We start from the raw sequence: 17,500 nt of genomic DNA on the forward strand, positions 1-17,500 counted from the left end.
GAGAGGAGTTGTGGTATTGTATGAGGAAGTCGGGAGTGTCAGAGAAGTATGTAAGAGTAGTACAGGGTATGTACGAGGGTAGTGTGACAGCGGTGAGGTCTGCGGTGGGAGTGACGTATGCATTAAAGGTGGAGGTGGGATTACATCAAGGATCAGCTCTGAGCCCTTTCTTATTTGCAATGGTGATGGACAGGTTGACAGACGAGTTCAGACGGGAGTTCCCGTGGACTATGATGTTTGCAGATTACATTGTGATCTGTAGTGAGAGTAGGAAACAGGTGGAGGAGACCCTGGAGAGGTGGAGATATGCTCTAGAGAGAAGAGGAATGAAGATCAGCAGGACTAAGACAGAATATATGTGTGTGAATGAGAGGAAGGATAGAGGAATGGTGAGGATGCAGGAAGCAGAGGTGACGAAGGTGGATGAGTTTAAGTACTTGGGATCAACAGTTCAGAGTAATGGTGAGTGTGGAAGAGAGGTGAAGAAGAGAATACAGGCAGGATGGAGTGGGTGGAAAAGAGTGTAAGGAGTGATTTGTGACAGACGAGCACCAGTAAGAGTGAAAGGGAAGGTCTACAAGAGGGTAGTGAGACTAGCTATGTTATATGGGTTGGAGATAGTGGCACTGACAAAAAGGCAGCAGTCAGAGCTTGACGTGGCAGAGTTGAAGATGTTAAGATTTACACTGGGTGTGACGAGGATGGACAGGATTAGGAATAAGTATATTAGAGGGTCAGCCCAAGTTGGAAGGTTTGGAGACAAAGCCAGAGAGGAAAGATTACGTTGGTTTGGACATGTGCTGAGGAGGGATGCAGAGTATATTGGGAAAAAGATGGTAAGGATGAAGCTGCCAGGTAACAGGAAAAGAGGAAGGCCTAAGATAAGGTTTATGGATGTGGTGAGAGAGGACATGCAGGTGGTTGGTGTGACAGAGCAAGATGCAGAGGACAGGAAGAAATGGAAACAGTTGATCTGCTGTGGCGACCCCTAACGGGAGCAGCCGAAAGAAGAAGAAGAAGACATAATTTGGCACTGAATGTATGGTCAGACATTCAATGCACTATTTATGTAAGATAATACCATAATTTAAGCAACATATAAAGCTTCCACTATGTTCATCCCTTTTTAAATTTACACCTTATTTTATCTAATATCTAACAGACTTATTAATGCAAAACATGTCGCCTCACAGCAAGACGTTGTCGCATTCAATTCTCAGCTAGAGCATCTTCTGTGTGGAGGCATGCATGAATGGACATGCCTTCGTTGAAGGTTGTGCGTCGGAGCTGGTAACTCGGCACATAAAAATCCACTACCAAACATTAGTGGACTGGAGTTCCGCTGTGGCAACCCCTAACCAGGATAAGCCGAAAGACACAACAACAACTGATAAACAGATATATACATCAGCCATTTAATACACCATAAACATTGCTCAGAGAGATAGCTTGTTGATAACAAGTAGGAATGACTGTGATGTTTAATTCTCACATTATATACATTTTATATTCTTACCTTAACAAGTATTTTATGATTTATTCCTTTATTTTCTAATTAATATGTTCACTATGTTTATTAAATAGACCCTGATATTCAGAAACATGTGTATTGGGCTAAGGTTACTGCTGGTATGCCTTGTAGTGTGGTGTAACACAAAGGTAATTATCACTTAACTATTTGAAATGTTGTATTCCAAGCTGCCACTAATTAGAAATCTCATTAACTGAAATGGTAGCCTTAGTGGACAGAACAATTCCCACGGCTGTGGCCAGGAATAATGAGAAGAGAATTAGTGACCAGTTAGATGCCTAAGAACATGCACATGGGCTACATGTTGATGCCATATGAAAGCTTGCTAGCTACACTAAAAGACCTACAGCAATATTTATGTCTGTTTTATACTCTTAAAATGGGTAGAAATGGGTGTATAGAGAAAATAGGAATTGGGGTACAGTAAGCAAAGAAAAACAAACAGGGAAACAACAGAGGTAAAAATGGGAGCAGGGAGAGGGGAGGAGGGTTGTTTTTCTCATACATAGGAGACAATTTTTTTGAAGAAGGAAAGATGGGGAAGGATGTGAGGGTAAAGCAGTGGATGGAAAGAGGGGGAAAGAGAGATTTGAAAGCAGGATCATATAAATAAAAACATGACAAAGACTAACAGGGGATCTGGTAACACACTTTTTGGGGGGCTGATGAGATTGGAAGTATAAACATACAGACAAAGTGAGGACATCGATGATGGAAAGGACTAGACAAGGGAGGCAGATGAGACACAAGGAAGGGGAATAACTAAAAGGTGGATAAGGTGGGTATAACCCTCCTTTATTCACACTACTTTGGCTACACACAGTCAACAACCTGACCTCCATCTCTCCCCACTGGATCCCTCCTGAGGTGATGAAGGCAGAGCCATGAAGGTGTATGACTTTTCAAGCCAAAGAAGGACCCTGTCTTGAGGGCTGATATAGTCTTCCAGCTGCCAGTCCACCAATTCCCTTGCCACCTTACTAACTCTGGCTGTATGACAAACTGTATAACCCAGGCAGTGCCACGGGTGGGAAAAATAGTACTCCCCTCTGGTGAGCAACTGCTAGAGGCAGCAAAAGACAGTGGTGAGGGAGACTTGGAGCCAGGTTTAGTTCTAGTGGGAAAAAGCTGGGCCTGACAGACGATTGGGACTTGAACTGTACTACTGGCACAGCTGTGGCAGATGCTGTGGAAAATAAAAACAGGAATAAAAAAATCAAACATAAAATAAAAAGAAGGCCACTGGAAAAGAGCAGGAGCTAGAAAAAAATATTGCTGTTTGTTATGTGGCATATGGCCTATCAGATTGCTAATGAAGAATCAGTAAATATGCTACTATGACATATCAAAAGATCTTGCCTACCTGCATTATCACATGGCCCTGTGGTAGTATGAGAAGAAATGCGTACAATGTTACAGTCCCTGCTGCTTTGACAGTATACTATTATGCACATATAGCTGTGGGCACTGTGTGGATTACTGTGTCTTTGGATCCCCTACAAGCACCATTCAGGGCATAGCTGTACAAATGTGTATGTTCATGGAAAATATGGCCAGTGGTAACAGCTAAAAAAATGAAGCATGGGCAAACCTTTTTGTCAATGGGAACACAGCCACCAATCAATATGGTCCCCCAATATATAACAAATAAGCAAGTAAAATGGAGCAGTGTGACACAAGAAGCACTAAAGAAACATAAAGAGATGCACAAGCCGAGAGCTAAAAAATAAAACCCACCTTTATTAAATGCAAAAAGTATTAAGCGCTTTCATCCCTACATCCTGGAACTTCATCAGAATACAAATAAACTTTAATAAAACACAATTTAAATATCCCTCCTCTCATTAAGATATGTCCATAGCTAACCAATCACTATCCTTCAAGACTGTGTCACTAGGCTCTCATGTTGAAACATGAACTTAGACATCAGTTATGAGAAACAAAGAGATTCCGTTGGTCAGGAGATAGGTAAATTAGATTCCAGGATTAGACAGTACTTGCTTTTTAGTGAATATCAGGGTATGTATTTTAAAACTTTGGGAAAGGTTGAAAGAAGGTATAATTCTTTATTTCTTAAGAAGAAATGTAAATTGGAGAGAGATTTGAAGCAATACAAAAACTGTGAAGCTTATCCGGTGGCACGCTTGGTGAAAACCCTGTATCAGGCATCTAGTTACAGCGGGATAGTTAGAAAATGGGCATTTAGGTGAAGGTGATGAACAGGTGACTGATTATAATACTGCTCACAATGTGCAAGATGAGCAGGATTTTCAGCAAGTAAGATGCTCGGAAAGACTAGCCCACAGGTACACAGAGAAGGGGGAATATCACACCAGATATTACCTACAGCCACACAAGGGGAATTTCCACAGGGGGAGGGGTAATTACACAGATTAACCACACACAGAAATAATATACTTCACGCATTCAATGGTTTTACTATTTACAATTATACAGATAGGGTCATTTCTCAAGAGTATTTTAGTTTGTTATCTAAGGCATTGTCACCTCACAGTAAGACGTTGTCCTGTTCGATTCTCAGCTAAAGCGTCTTCTGTGTGGAGATATGTGTAAATGGGCATACCTTCACTGAAGGTTGTGCATCAGGGCTGGCAACCTGGTACGTACAAATCTACTACCAATCATTAGTGGACTGGAGTTCCGCTGTGGCGACCCCTAACCAGGAAAAGCTGAAAGATGCAACAACATCTAAGGGTGTAAAGTTTATTCCAGAAAGAAAAGGTGATATAGCAGATAACATTACGGAATTATAAATATATATGATAAAACTGAATTTTGGTATTACGTTTTCTGGGCAGGAAGGATGGCAAATGGAGAGGTTTAAAGAGGGGTATCAGATACCAAAGAAGAAAAGTGCATTCAATCCCCCCTCCACCCCCTTTTGGATGTATTTGAAAAGGTGGTGATAGAAGGTATCTATAAGATTTATCAAAATAAGAATAAGATAAAGTGGAATTTAACTAAGGAGGAGTATAGTATTTTATGTGACTTAAGGGGTGATTCGACTATATGCATTATGACCCCTGATAAGGGAGGAGGAATAGTGATTTTTAATACTAATGACTATTCTAATGCAATGCAGAGAGTATTGTTTGATGATAGGATTTATTTACCAGTATCTAGAAATCAGATAAATATTTCCTGTTCCCAAACTGACCCCTACTTGGAAGAGTATGTGGTAATTCAGAGAATTAGTTGGGAATTGTACGATTTTCTGTATAGAAAGGACTCAATTATTCCTGCATTTTTTGGAATCCCATAAATCCACACAACTATAGAAGGGCCACCTTTTAGACCTATAGTAGCAGATAGTGGGTCTAAGACTCACCCATTGACAGTTGTGGTGGATTTATGGGTCCACCCTTTGGTTTAGAACATGTCTCACCTGGTAAAAAATTCCTGGGATTTTCTGGGGCAATTGAAGGACATTTGGAATAGAGATCTTATATTTCTCACTGTAGATATCAATGATTTGTTTTCTATAATCCCGCAGGAAGAGGGATTAAAATTGTTTGAGGAAACTCTATTTTTGTGTTCTGATTTATCACATGATCGCATTACTCTTGTGAATGAATTAATGACCATGATCCTAAAAAACAATTTCGTGTTTTTTGAGGGAGAATTCTTCCAACAGGTAAAAGGTGTAGCTATGGGGCAGCATGTGCCCCTGTTTATGCTAACATCATATTACTTGGCTGGGAGAATAGATACCTTTTTAATTGCCCTTACTGGAATAATGCACAACTTTGCACCAGAGTTTTGGATGACATTTTCATTTTGTGAAAGGGTAGAGGTGAGGACATTCAGTAATTTGAACAATATTTGGGTGATACTACCCAGTTCTTGGAATTTACTTACAACTATAATAAATTTGGGATTAATTATTTTGATACATTTGTCTCCCATTTGAGTGATGGTTTTAAATCTAAGATTTATTGCAAGGATACTTTCTGCAATCCCTACTTATATTTTAATAGTAGCCATCCAATAGCACAAAAAAAGAGTATCATTAAGGGGCAAGTCATACGGGTTGCCCGAATGACATCCCACTTGGAGGATGTCAAAGGTGAATTGGATAAAGTAGGTGACATGTTTTATGAGAGGGGATACCAGTAGAGATTGGTAGATCAAATTTTGGAAGAGGTTTACCAAAAATGGGGGGAACAGTATAAGCCCCTATTGGGTATAGAACTGGGTAAAGACAAACACAAAAAATTGTAGATCACGACCAAATATGACAGAGCTTGTGTATTACAACACAATTAGTTGTCAGGAGAAATTAAAAAGGTGTTTATTAAAAACTGTAATATTTTTAGAGTCAACCCCAATATTTGTGAAAATATGGGTGAAGGAGAACTATTTATTAGCAAAACTGGTGCTAATTTTTTAAAAAAAAACTATTACAGATTAAGATCAACCTGACAGAAAATTCTAATTATAGAACTCGATCATGTGGGGCTTGTAACAATTATGGCTATATCTACAAACAAGTGGATATTATTTTGGAGAATAGACTTAGGAACAAGATAATATTTATGAAGGGTAACTGTACCACAAGGATCTATATTTGGCCCAATGTGTGGCATGGGGATGTTTTTATGTGGCTAATACCGAGCGTGCCCTAAGAAATAGAATTTATGAACATTTGAGTGATATTAAAAATAAAATACAGAATAGTGCTTTATATAAACATTCCTTAGTGTGTAGTGGCTTCACAAAATTTGTATTTGGCAGTTTGGAGGGCATCACGATTAACCCAAGGGGGGTGATTGGAAGAATATTTTAAAGAAGAAGGAGAGTGAGTGGCAATTTAAATTGGCTGCTATGTTCCCCCCGGAGTTTAAATGATACTGTCTCTATCTCTCCAATATTGTATGAAAGGGCTAATAATATATAAATACAAATATATGAGTAAAACAACAAACCATTATATATTTATATTTAAATATGAACTTTTTATTAGTGAATGGAGATGTATCTTTGCTAAATGGATTTATGTGACACAAAACAATATTTAAAAAGTTTACTGTTATTGCACACTGTAATATAATACTGTATTTATAGTGTCTTGTTTTAATATAGTTGGTTTCTTTAGAATGCTTACATTATTTTTCTAATTTATGTCTTAGTTCATGTTTCAACATGAGAGCCTAGTGACACAATCTTGAAGAGTAGTGATTTGTTAGCTATGGATCTATCTTAATGAGAGGAGGGATTTTTTTAATTATGTTTTATTAAGGTTTATTTGTATTCTGATGAAGTCCCGGGATGTAGGAATGAAAGTGCTTAATACTTTTTGCATTTAATAAAGGCGGGCTTTATTTTGTATCCCTCGGCTTGTGTGTGTCTTTATGTTTTTTTTAGTGCTTCTTGTTTCACACTGCAACATTTTAAGCCTAAACCTTAAATGTCTGTCATTATTTTCTGACTTCATTCCTCAATGGTTTGCCAGAAAACCCACGATTTTATGAGTAATAAACCACAAATATAAGGAAAAATTCTGCAGAATCTGTACAGTTGAGAGGTATGACTATGTCATAAAATAGTCACGCCTATACAATCTTATGCCAACTGTCAATGCAAACTTAACTTCATATTAACAATCAATACATAACATGATAAGTCAAACTACGTCAGTGGTTACACATAAGATGCAGTACTGTAAGAACGTAAGATTCCTTCTACAGTCCCACACTCTGTCAATATGTATGCATAACTGACAGTTATAGTAATGAATAATGCAAAATGTCTCTAAATCATATGCATGCCTTCACCTAGAGGAAAAGGAGCGAGTTTTTTGATATTTCTACTTTAAATGCAAAAAATGATGAAAAATCCTTGTCTAGATGTCTAATACAATCACATAACTTACAAGGGAAATTAACAGACAATGTGTCTACCAAAAATACTTACATGTATCTCAAGGTAGAGCAATGATGTCACTATGCTGGAAACTGTTACCTTGACTGAGTATCTACTGTCATGGCAGGGTAAATGGGAGATTAATGGGCACTGCAGGCTAACTTCTAATGTATTTATGATTGATATGTGTGTTCATACAGTCCATGCTACCTATAGGCCAATGTTTAATGATAAGACAGCTGTCTAAGGGCTTGTCCAAAGTGTACATTTTTAACAGTAGTTGCCGCACTACTGACTTTTGTTATGTTTGCTGATGTATGTAGGGGGAATGTGTGATGTAGATGCTGTTAAGTGGGGCATCTAACACATGGTATATACCACTATCTCAAGCGGTTCTTGCAAGTCAGTGTGAGTGGTCAGTACTGTGGATTGTGTGTTTGCTGATGGGGAGGTCTGTAGGTGAGGGGACATATAGTCTTGTGAGAAGAAGAAGAGTGGCAAAACAGTATCCACTGTGGAACTTTATGCAGTAAAAATGCAGGCCACTAATGTTTATGGCTGTGTTCCTATACAACCCATTTTCCCTCACCTCAGCCTACATGCTTCTTGTATGTTGTTCAACTATTTGTGGTTTTAGTGAATTTGCTGTGAGGTTGGGAGTGAGCACATAATGTGTTTTTGGTATACCTTACTGTATATATCCAAATGATACCTCCATGCACGCACGTTAATGACCACAGCATTCTGACTTTCATTCTTCAAACACTAACCAAAAAACATTTCTGTCCTCATTTCATTCTTTCCCCAAAGCAATCCAGATGACAGAACTGTTCACCCTATACAACTTTGGATATGAAGCCTGGGAAACCTGGGAAATGACCCCATTCACTGGTAACAGAGAAAGATACCAGGAGGTATAGAACCCATTACCTAGTCTCCCTCCAGAAATCCTCACTCAATAACCCTAACCATTTGTGAAAAATCATAAATCAAATCACCAGGCCAGTCCCCATCACATCTCCTTCAAGTGCTGACTCTGTATCATCCACCTCTGATCTATTTTCTGTCAATGACTTCCTAAAAGAGTTCTCACATCTTCCTCCCATCACTTTACCCTTCAACTACCAACCACCTCCTCATACCCAAGCCATCCTCTTAGATGCCTCATTCTACTAAAAAGCCACCTCAAAGAAAGAAATCCAAGCTCCATTAATAACATCTGCTCAGATGCTCCATCTGGATCAGACTGCATGCACCTATGGTTCATTTCTCTTTGAAAACACTTCCTTGTGCACCCCCGACTTAAACAATTAAACAATAATTGTCTTGTGCACAGCATCATGCTCTTCCTCTGAAAACAAAAGTACACTAAAACCCTCCAAACCCCCCTAAAATTCACAACCACTTCAGACTTTCATCTTATTCCACCCTAGCCATCCCTGGCAAAATATTTAAAAAATAGTCTACACCCAGTTATGTAACTATCTCCAAATCTACAGAATCCTGTCTCCCAGATGGGATGGCTTCTGGACTAGGCAGAGTACCCAGACTGCCCTGTATAAACTCACTGACTTAATTGGAGCAGTCTTTATTTACTTTACAAAAGGTTTCATAGACCACACCCCTCCTGTTTGATGTGCTTTCCACTTGTTAAGGTAGGCAATAATTGAGTCAGTCTCTTAACAGCAAACCAAATCTTTATTATACACATGTGTGGGAGACAGAGCTTTCAAAACAATGCCTCCCTAAATATAAAAAATTCCCAGCTTATATAGTATACACTTTTAATGGCAGCTCAGCAATTTACAAAAACAAAGAAATTTATCAGGCTACATGAATAGAGCCAATCATATTTAGCCAAGTTCCTGTAAAAATAAAAATGTGCTTGTTACTAGGCTAGGCAAAAATGTGCTTAAAAGGTCATTGTTTCCTGAATAGAACATATTTTCCTTGAAAGGCATGCTTAATATATCACATGAAATGATTTCAGTACTTTTCCATAATGCTAACACATTTCATTTTATCACATACTCAAAGTCTTTATAAAAACATACATTCTTATACATTTCTCCCTTTTACACACTGCAGGTATTAGCAACCAAGCTCTAGAATAGTTTAAAAACGTCCTTTCCAACAGACACTTCAAGGTACACCTCTGTTCTCCTTTCTGTCAATGACTTCCTCAAAGAGTTCTCACATCTTCCTCCCATCACTTCACCATCCACCTGCCACCCATCCCCTTATACCCATGAGCTCCTTGTTGGACTCTGCCCCATTATACTCAGGGCTTTCCCACTCCTTTCACCCCTTTTTTTTTATTAATCACTATTCTTCCAGTTGACCTTCTGAGCTTACCTATCATCCTATGTGCTGGTGATACAGTAACCTACAGAGCTCATCTTTCTAACTCTGTTATCAAAGACCATCTGCAAGAAGATATTGCCCCAACTCTTCATCTGGCTAACTCAGAGCAAACTATTCTTAAATACCAATAAATAAATAAATAAATAAATAAATAAATAAATAAATAAAAGTATGATATTCAGAACCAAACCCAAGCTTTCCAAGGTCCACAGCAACTGGCAAATATCCCTCAATAACCTGAACATCCAAGAAACCACCAAACATTTCCAATATCTAGGGATTTGGCTAGAACTTTCAACTCCAAGTACGTTTAAACAAAGCAAAAACCAACTGACAGTTGTTCAGGGCAGACAAAATCTCATACTTTCTCTCCCATGAAGGGAGTATAGCTCTAGGGAAAGCAGTGCTTCTTTCATTACTCAAATTTGAGTGTCCCCTGGTAGCATCAGCACCACCTTACACACTTCTGCCAACTTCTACAGATTTATTACACTTTTACCTGCTTACCCGTCACTCATAGGATAAAACTCTTACTAGGATCCCTGCTTTTCAATCTTATCAGCTTTCAATCATTTCCTTTCCATTTCCTGCCAGATGCTTATCGTCAAGAACTACGGACTACAATCTTAGATCCCGTCTTCCAACATGACCTCCCTTCCATAACCCAAATAAAAGCTCAGTTGCACAGATTATAGCTTCTCCATCCTGAGGCCACAGGCCTGGGATTTCTTTTCTACCTTTAAGGTCTTCAGGAAGGAAATTAAATACTTACTGTTTAAAGTTGCATCTTGCTCATTTTTCAAACTTGGCACAATTACCCTCCCTTGTTGTTGCTTATTTACTCATGAAACTTCATGCTTAAAGCATCCACTCCCATTAAACAAACACCCAGAAATACTCACTTGAGCTCAAGTCTCTATGTAATGCAAAAGTAGACATATCTTGTCCTGTTTTCAATGCTTTTCATATTGGTGATGGCATTTATTTGCCTCATTGCATAAGTACCTCAGTGTCGATTTCTCTGTGTCCCTCCTCAGATATCGTTTCATACTGACTGTGTTTTCTATCAAGTTATTCCCTATTTCACACATCTATATTGTATGTTATTATGTCAGTTTTGTTTATTGCACTTTATATTTGTAATTTTGCTGTTTTTTGTACTCTAGGGCTGAACCTGTAAATGGTTTAAAAAGATCAGTGTTATACACCCGTTAACAAATTTGAATAAAATATAATTAATAAAATAATACTTGATGTGTCAGTCAAAGATATGCAACCTCACTGACTTGTATAACATTTATGTTCCTCTGCTGTGGAACACTGGGACAGGGCATTATATCTAGGTACTACACAACTTCAAAATTGTGTTTCTTTTTTGGGAGATGGTGCTGGTAAAACCTACACACCTACCCAATAAAAGGGATATCTGCAGACAATTTGGGGAGATATGTTTGAGTATGGAGCCTATGCACCCACAGACATAAGTAGCATGTGTCTAACACACTGTGACCATGCACACAGTGCACCTACCCATTCATATCACATTTGGATTTCGCTGCTACATGGTTCTTGCCATACCTACATTTTTGAGTTTGTAGTTTTATAGTGTTATGTTAGGTAGGATCATAAAATTTCTCACAGACATATTTTCTTTCCATTTCAGATTATAATGCCACAATATACAAAACAAAGTAAATGTAAGTTCTTGCATGTAGAGAATGATATCCTACTACTGGTCCTACATTTCCATGGTTGACAGATGATGTACCACAAAAAGTCAGACCAGCCCTTCTATGACTGAATGTGTAGAATATCATGGCTGATATAAATGCTGTCAGCGGCCAAAACAGATGTTATGATCAAGTCAGATGATGGGCCATCAACGTGATCAGAGCAGCCAGCATTTGGGCAACCTGCCTGGCACAGGAACAGAGGGTGATGAAAGGTGGTCTGTTGACCAAACCACCACTAACAGAGATGGATGAGTTCCTGGCATCTCTGTATAGCAGCCTAGAAAGTTCCACAATCCACAGTGGAGTGCTAGACAGTGGTGCAGAAATGAGCAGGCCACCACTCATATCTGTTGGCAATGTTCCAGGTGGGCATGTCTTAACATGTATGACTATCTACCATGTTAACCCAAACAGGCTCCTAGTGTTGGTGAGTGGGCTTTCCAAACCCAGTGGAATCAATCATGCTCCCCTGGGACAAAGAAGTGTAACTAAAGAAGCTAAAGCCAAATATGCTGGTAGAGCCTGTCAAATTCTTGATTAACATGCAGTGGAAGTCTTGCAACTTGACCCCTTTCCAAAATATTCTATCTAAAAAATTAAAATAAAAGTGCAGAACAATCTAATTAATCCTTAATGTTGTCCAGTTTATTGAGTTTACTTATAAGCGTTTTCATCCAGTAGACTTCATCAGTTTGTTTTTTAGCCTATCTGCAACATTTTCTCTTTTCTTCACAATTTTATCTTCATGATGAAGCATTTTACCATTATGATGTCTGCTGTCAGTACTCCATCACACAACTCCTAGTGATAACCCATGTATGATCAAAACTTCTAAGACATTTTCCTGCCCTGCTGCCATCATTTCCAGTACACTAGCTGAATATTCACACCAGATTTGGTTTGTCCCAAGCACCCTACTTTGGATTTGTCTGCATTCAGCATTAGCTGACACCTTTCTGACTACTTTGTTAGTCTTTCTAAATTCCTTCATAGTTTCTTCAACCATCCTTCACTGCTGCATTTATATTTGTTTCAGTGATGAAGAAGTCAATCTTATTCAACTCCCTTTTCCTCAGATACATGAGACAAACATGTTGAAGATTACTGAACCCCTATAGTAGTCATTGCCTATTTATGACAGTGATCCTCTTGCCAAAATATTCTGTCCAGCTGTTGCTTAGACATATTAATGCAGAACTGCAGCTTGTTTATCTGGTGTCTCACAACTCTAAGTTAAGGACCCAAAAAAAAAAACATTTTAGCAAGTGGTTTGTTAAAGTTACAAAGTCACCCAGTAAGCGCTTCAGCACTTCAACTCTAACATCAGTAACTGTTAATTATGCTCCCCAACATCTTGCATACAGGGCAAATGCCTTCTTTGACCCACCTTAACTACAGTTCTAATGATCTGTACCAAACCTGTCCATTTTCACTAGTGGCCTGTGCAGGACTGAAATCAAAGCTTTTGTGAGGTCTTCAATACAGAGTACTACCCTGACAAATTTTCTTATAAACCACATAAAGCTGGATTAGGTTTAACTGATAGCTTCTGCTAACCATGATGCCATGTTTACTGTTCTATATAAAAGCAGCTAATCTTTCGTACAAGATTCCCTCCCCGACTTTCATTGCCACTGCTGTTGTGTTAAAATAAATTTTGTTCCTCATATCTTTTCTCTTATGATTGCTATAATTGCTATCTTCCACTCATCAGAAAGTTCTGCAATGGCCACTGACGCTGGTTCTCTGTTTGTAAACATAAATGGACAGAATAGCAGAATTTGTAATCAAAGCTGTCCTTTAATGGAATATGTGTTAGAAGCATGGCTATAAACTCCAAATGCAAACGCAAGGCATTCTTATTTTACGTATCCTTGCACTGAGAGAGCTTGTCAATATAATGTGTGCACAACAAATTTTTCTACGTATGTTTGGTGGTGTGATTCCTAAGTCCCTCCCCTTCTCTCTTTAGTAGATGTTACCTAGCATGCCTCTATTGCCATGACAGCCTCCAATATTATATTATATTTAAATGAACAGCTTTCTTTAGATTTTGGAGTGATACCATTTCTTGTAGTTAAGTACTCTAATTAATTGGTATTTCTTCTACTCATAGGGAACCCCTTAGCTTTGGATTTGGCCAATTTTATTTAATGTCCTTAATGTGATGTAGGCATGAAAGTGAGGCATATACATTTTTAGGGACCTTGAAGATATGACTCGATCAGTGTGTTAGATAGTCTGAACATGTCTTTAGAGAAGAAATCTGCTACAAAATTAGAAGTGGAGGTATTAGTTGCCTGTGATTTGTAGCACCAGGTACACAGAGTGAAAAACTTTGAACATCTTGAAAAAAAAAGGATTGTTAAAATAATTTTCTAAACTTTATTTGTTGAAGAGAGTAGACAGTCTTGCAATAGGTACTGTTGCCAATATCTAGTCAGATGCTTTTTTTACACAGTTCTCTTCTATCCAAGTGGCTTAATTCTACATGTGCACTATGTTTTAAAAATACATTTCTCTTCATAAATAATTTAAAATTAATTAATTTTAACTCCATACACTTCTGCATGTATCATTTTTTTCATTTTTTTCTTAGAGATTTTCTCTCTGGCCCATTTTTTATAATGCATGTGGCAAATCTATGTTGCAAAACCCCAAACAAAATGAAAAAAATATGCATATAAAATCTTTGGTACATAAGCATATTCATTTTAAAAATATAAAAGCCATTTTTGTGCATACATTTATTCATTTTAAAAATGTAAAGCTATACTCTATGGGTGAAACTGAAAATAGTTTACACAATGACTGAAGTGAGTAGGGTGCAAAAGACGAGGTCTCCCTGGCATTGCTCTTCATCCCTTGTGGGACCAGGTGGGCAGCTCCATGTGATATGCATATGGTAGACATACTGTATATGGTTAGTAAATGGAAGGCCATAATCTAGGAGTTCTCCTTTCTCTTTCATTACTACTTTATCAGCTTGAGTTTGCGTTTTGTCCAGCAATAAAAAATCTTGTCAAATGTCAGAATGCTGCTGCAATTTTTGACATCAAAGGCAAGATTATTTCTAATGCCCCATCCATGTATAATGTTAGTATTCTTTAAAGAGAGGTGCTGTCAGGAGGGATAAACACAATGTGCCCAGTATGAATGAATGAACAAAAAAATCTGAATTTAGACGTACTAAGTCTGAGATTGTCATGGAAGTATAGTGACCTCATTGTTGGTGTGTGTGTGTGTGTGTGTGTGTGTGTGTGTGTGTGTGTGTGTGTGTGTGTGTGTGTGTATATATATATATATATATATATAAATTGATATATAGGTATAGATATATATAGATAGATATAGACATAGATGTAGATATATAGATATAAGTTCAGAGGGTGTAGGGGACTCACACAACACATTGATGTTGCAGGAGAGTTTGCACTCTCTTCAAAAATCAAGTTTAAAGGAGCAGAGCAATATTTGATATTCACTCTTTTCCTGTTTTTCAGGGTTCTTTTTGTCAGGTCAGGACTCAGCATAGTCCCAACATTTCAGTAGGGAGTTTTTTTTCAAATTTGTAGTCATCTGCATATTTGCTGAGTCAGACAATGAAGTCAGTTTTTACATCTGATAATAACATGCCAAATGTTGATGACTCCAGGACAGAAACATGAGGGACGGTACTGGTGATGACCAGGGGACAGTGAAGACAGGAGCCCTCCTATTCTTAACTGTTGTATCCAACCATGTAGCCAGTTAAGGATTTTATTTATTATGGCTTCATTTTACCTTAAGATATCTGAGACCATGTATGATTCTGTCACGATAATGGAAAAGTGTCAAGTGTATCTTGTGCTTTGCAGATGGCACTGACATTAAAGTTTGATGCAACAATGTTTTGGCATGCCTGCCTGAATGTAGTACAGTCAGCTGTCTAAGGTAATGTCTGCTTAAAGGTGACTGAATAAATGGGCAGCACAGTGATGTAGTGGTTAATGTTGTTGCCTCACAGCAAGAGGTTCTTTGGTTTGATTCTTGGCTGGGATACCTTTGTGCGAAGTCTGCATGTCCTCCCTGCATTCGCATGGGTTTCTTCCAGCTGGTTTCATCAAACATTCCAAAGACATGCAGTAGGTGAGTTAGGCACTCTAAATTGGCCCTAGGTATGAGCGTGTGAGTATGTGTGGTGCACCCTCCAAGGACGGTTGGGCCTTGGGCTATCAACCTGAGACCGTAAAACCTGTAACTGCTACATAAACAACTAGTGCTAAAAGGTGCTCATTGCCTGATGTGCCACATGGTGCATAAACAGGAGAGAGAACTGAATAACTAGTATGGTACTGGTACTGATTCCAGCTTTGCATGGCCTAGTACATATAGTGTTGGAGACTGAAATGTATAATGCGTATCCTGGAAACGTGCAACAATATTCATCTTATTTTGATTCTTTGCAGTTCCTAAGTTTACTGCTGAAACAGGACTTTAAGCAGTGTTACATATATTTGTTTAATTGTAGCAATGATGATTATTTAAAATGCAGTATATTAAATTCCCTGTATTCACTTTTGCATATTTTACAATGTATTCTTCTAAATTATGGTGTTCATTTCGAAAAAGACTGCTGTGTGTGGTTTATACTAATTCTGACATATTTCACTAGTATCTTTGAGGGCTAGTACATTTTATAGCTATTTGACATGGTTACTGGGAGCCTGTTTGCACAGGTTTCTGTATGCCATTGCTGTGAGTTTGTTTGCACAGTTTTTGGACCACACTTTGGCATCAGTTTCAAACTGGAGGTCTTGCTGAGCCTTTATTCACTTCTAAGTACATTTGCATTGTAATTTATTTGCTTTTCTATGTCTCATGTATGAACTTAACGTCATTCGGATTTGTGTATGCTTTTGTGCAACTTACCTTGCTGCAGCATTATGGGGCATTTAATCTTTTAATCTTGGAGGATCATGAATTCATCTGTTATGACTGACACATAACTGGGATGTGGGAGAAAAGTCGAACCACTTAGGAAAAAACATGTGGAGATAACAGAGTTGTGCAAATTCAACAAAGAAGGCACCATGGCTAGGAATCAAACAGGGTTCAAAGGATTATTGAAAGAAATTGAGATATTCTAACATCTGATAATGAAGTTAAAAAAACTGTAGGTGATAAACCCCGTTTTGTGTTTAAGAAAGAAAGAAATTTGGAACAACAGTTATAAGGATTTTGCCCTCTCTAATGACATTTCTGTTACTAATACAAATCAGACAATGCCATGTTATAATTGTGTCTTTTGTAAATGTATTAATCCATCTAATGAATTCATTCATTCTATTTAAAAAGAAAAGATTCATTTTTAATGTAGATGCGACTTGTTTTACTGAGAATGTGGTTTATGTGGCAAATTGTGAAAAATGTAACTCATTTTATATAGGTAAAACTAATCAGAAGTTGAAAGATAGAATTGCTTCACATTTGTCAGATATACATAGATGGATCGAAACAAATGCATTACTTAAGCATATTGATGCTTGCGGTATGGAACATACATTTAAATTTAGAGTTTTAGCTAAAGTTTCTGTTGGTATTGGGGGAGGTGAAGAATAACAGAACTGAGAATGAAGAATACAAATGGATAAATTATTTTAGAGCAGACTACCCACTAGGGCTGAATAGTGAATGTAGCACTGAACTACTATTAAAAGAGAGACAGACATATGTTAAATAATATTTATGTTTTTGTATATATATATATATATATATATATATATATATATATATGTGTGTGTGTGTGTGTGTGTGTGTGTGTGTGTGTGTGTGTATTTATGTACACACACACACACACACACACACACTATATATATATATATATATATATATATATATATATATGTGTGTGTGTATATTTTTTACAAATACAATTTTGTAGGTTATAGTTTTATAAGTAACACTTATCGTATATTTATAAATAGTATTTAGAGTTTGTATTTCTTGC

This window comes from Protopterus annectens, chromosome 3.part0 (genome assembly GCF_019279795.1).
Source record: "Protopterus annectens isolate FY-2018-M chromosome 3.part0, PAN1.0, whole genome shotgun sequence".
NCBI classification, from domain to species: domain Eukaryota; kingdom Metazoa; phylum Chordata; order Ceratodontiformes; family Protopteridae; genus Protopterus; species Protopterus annectens.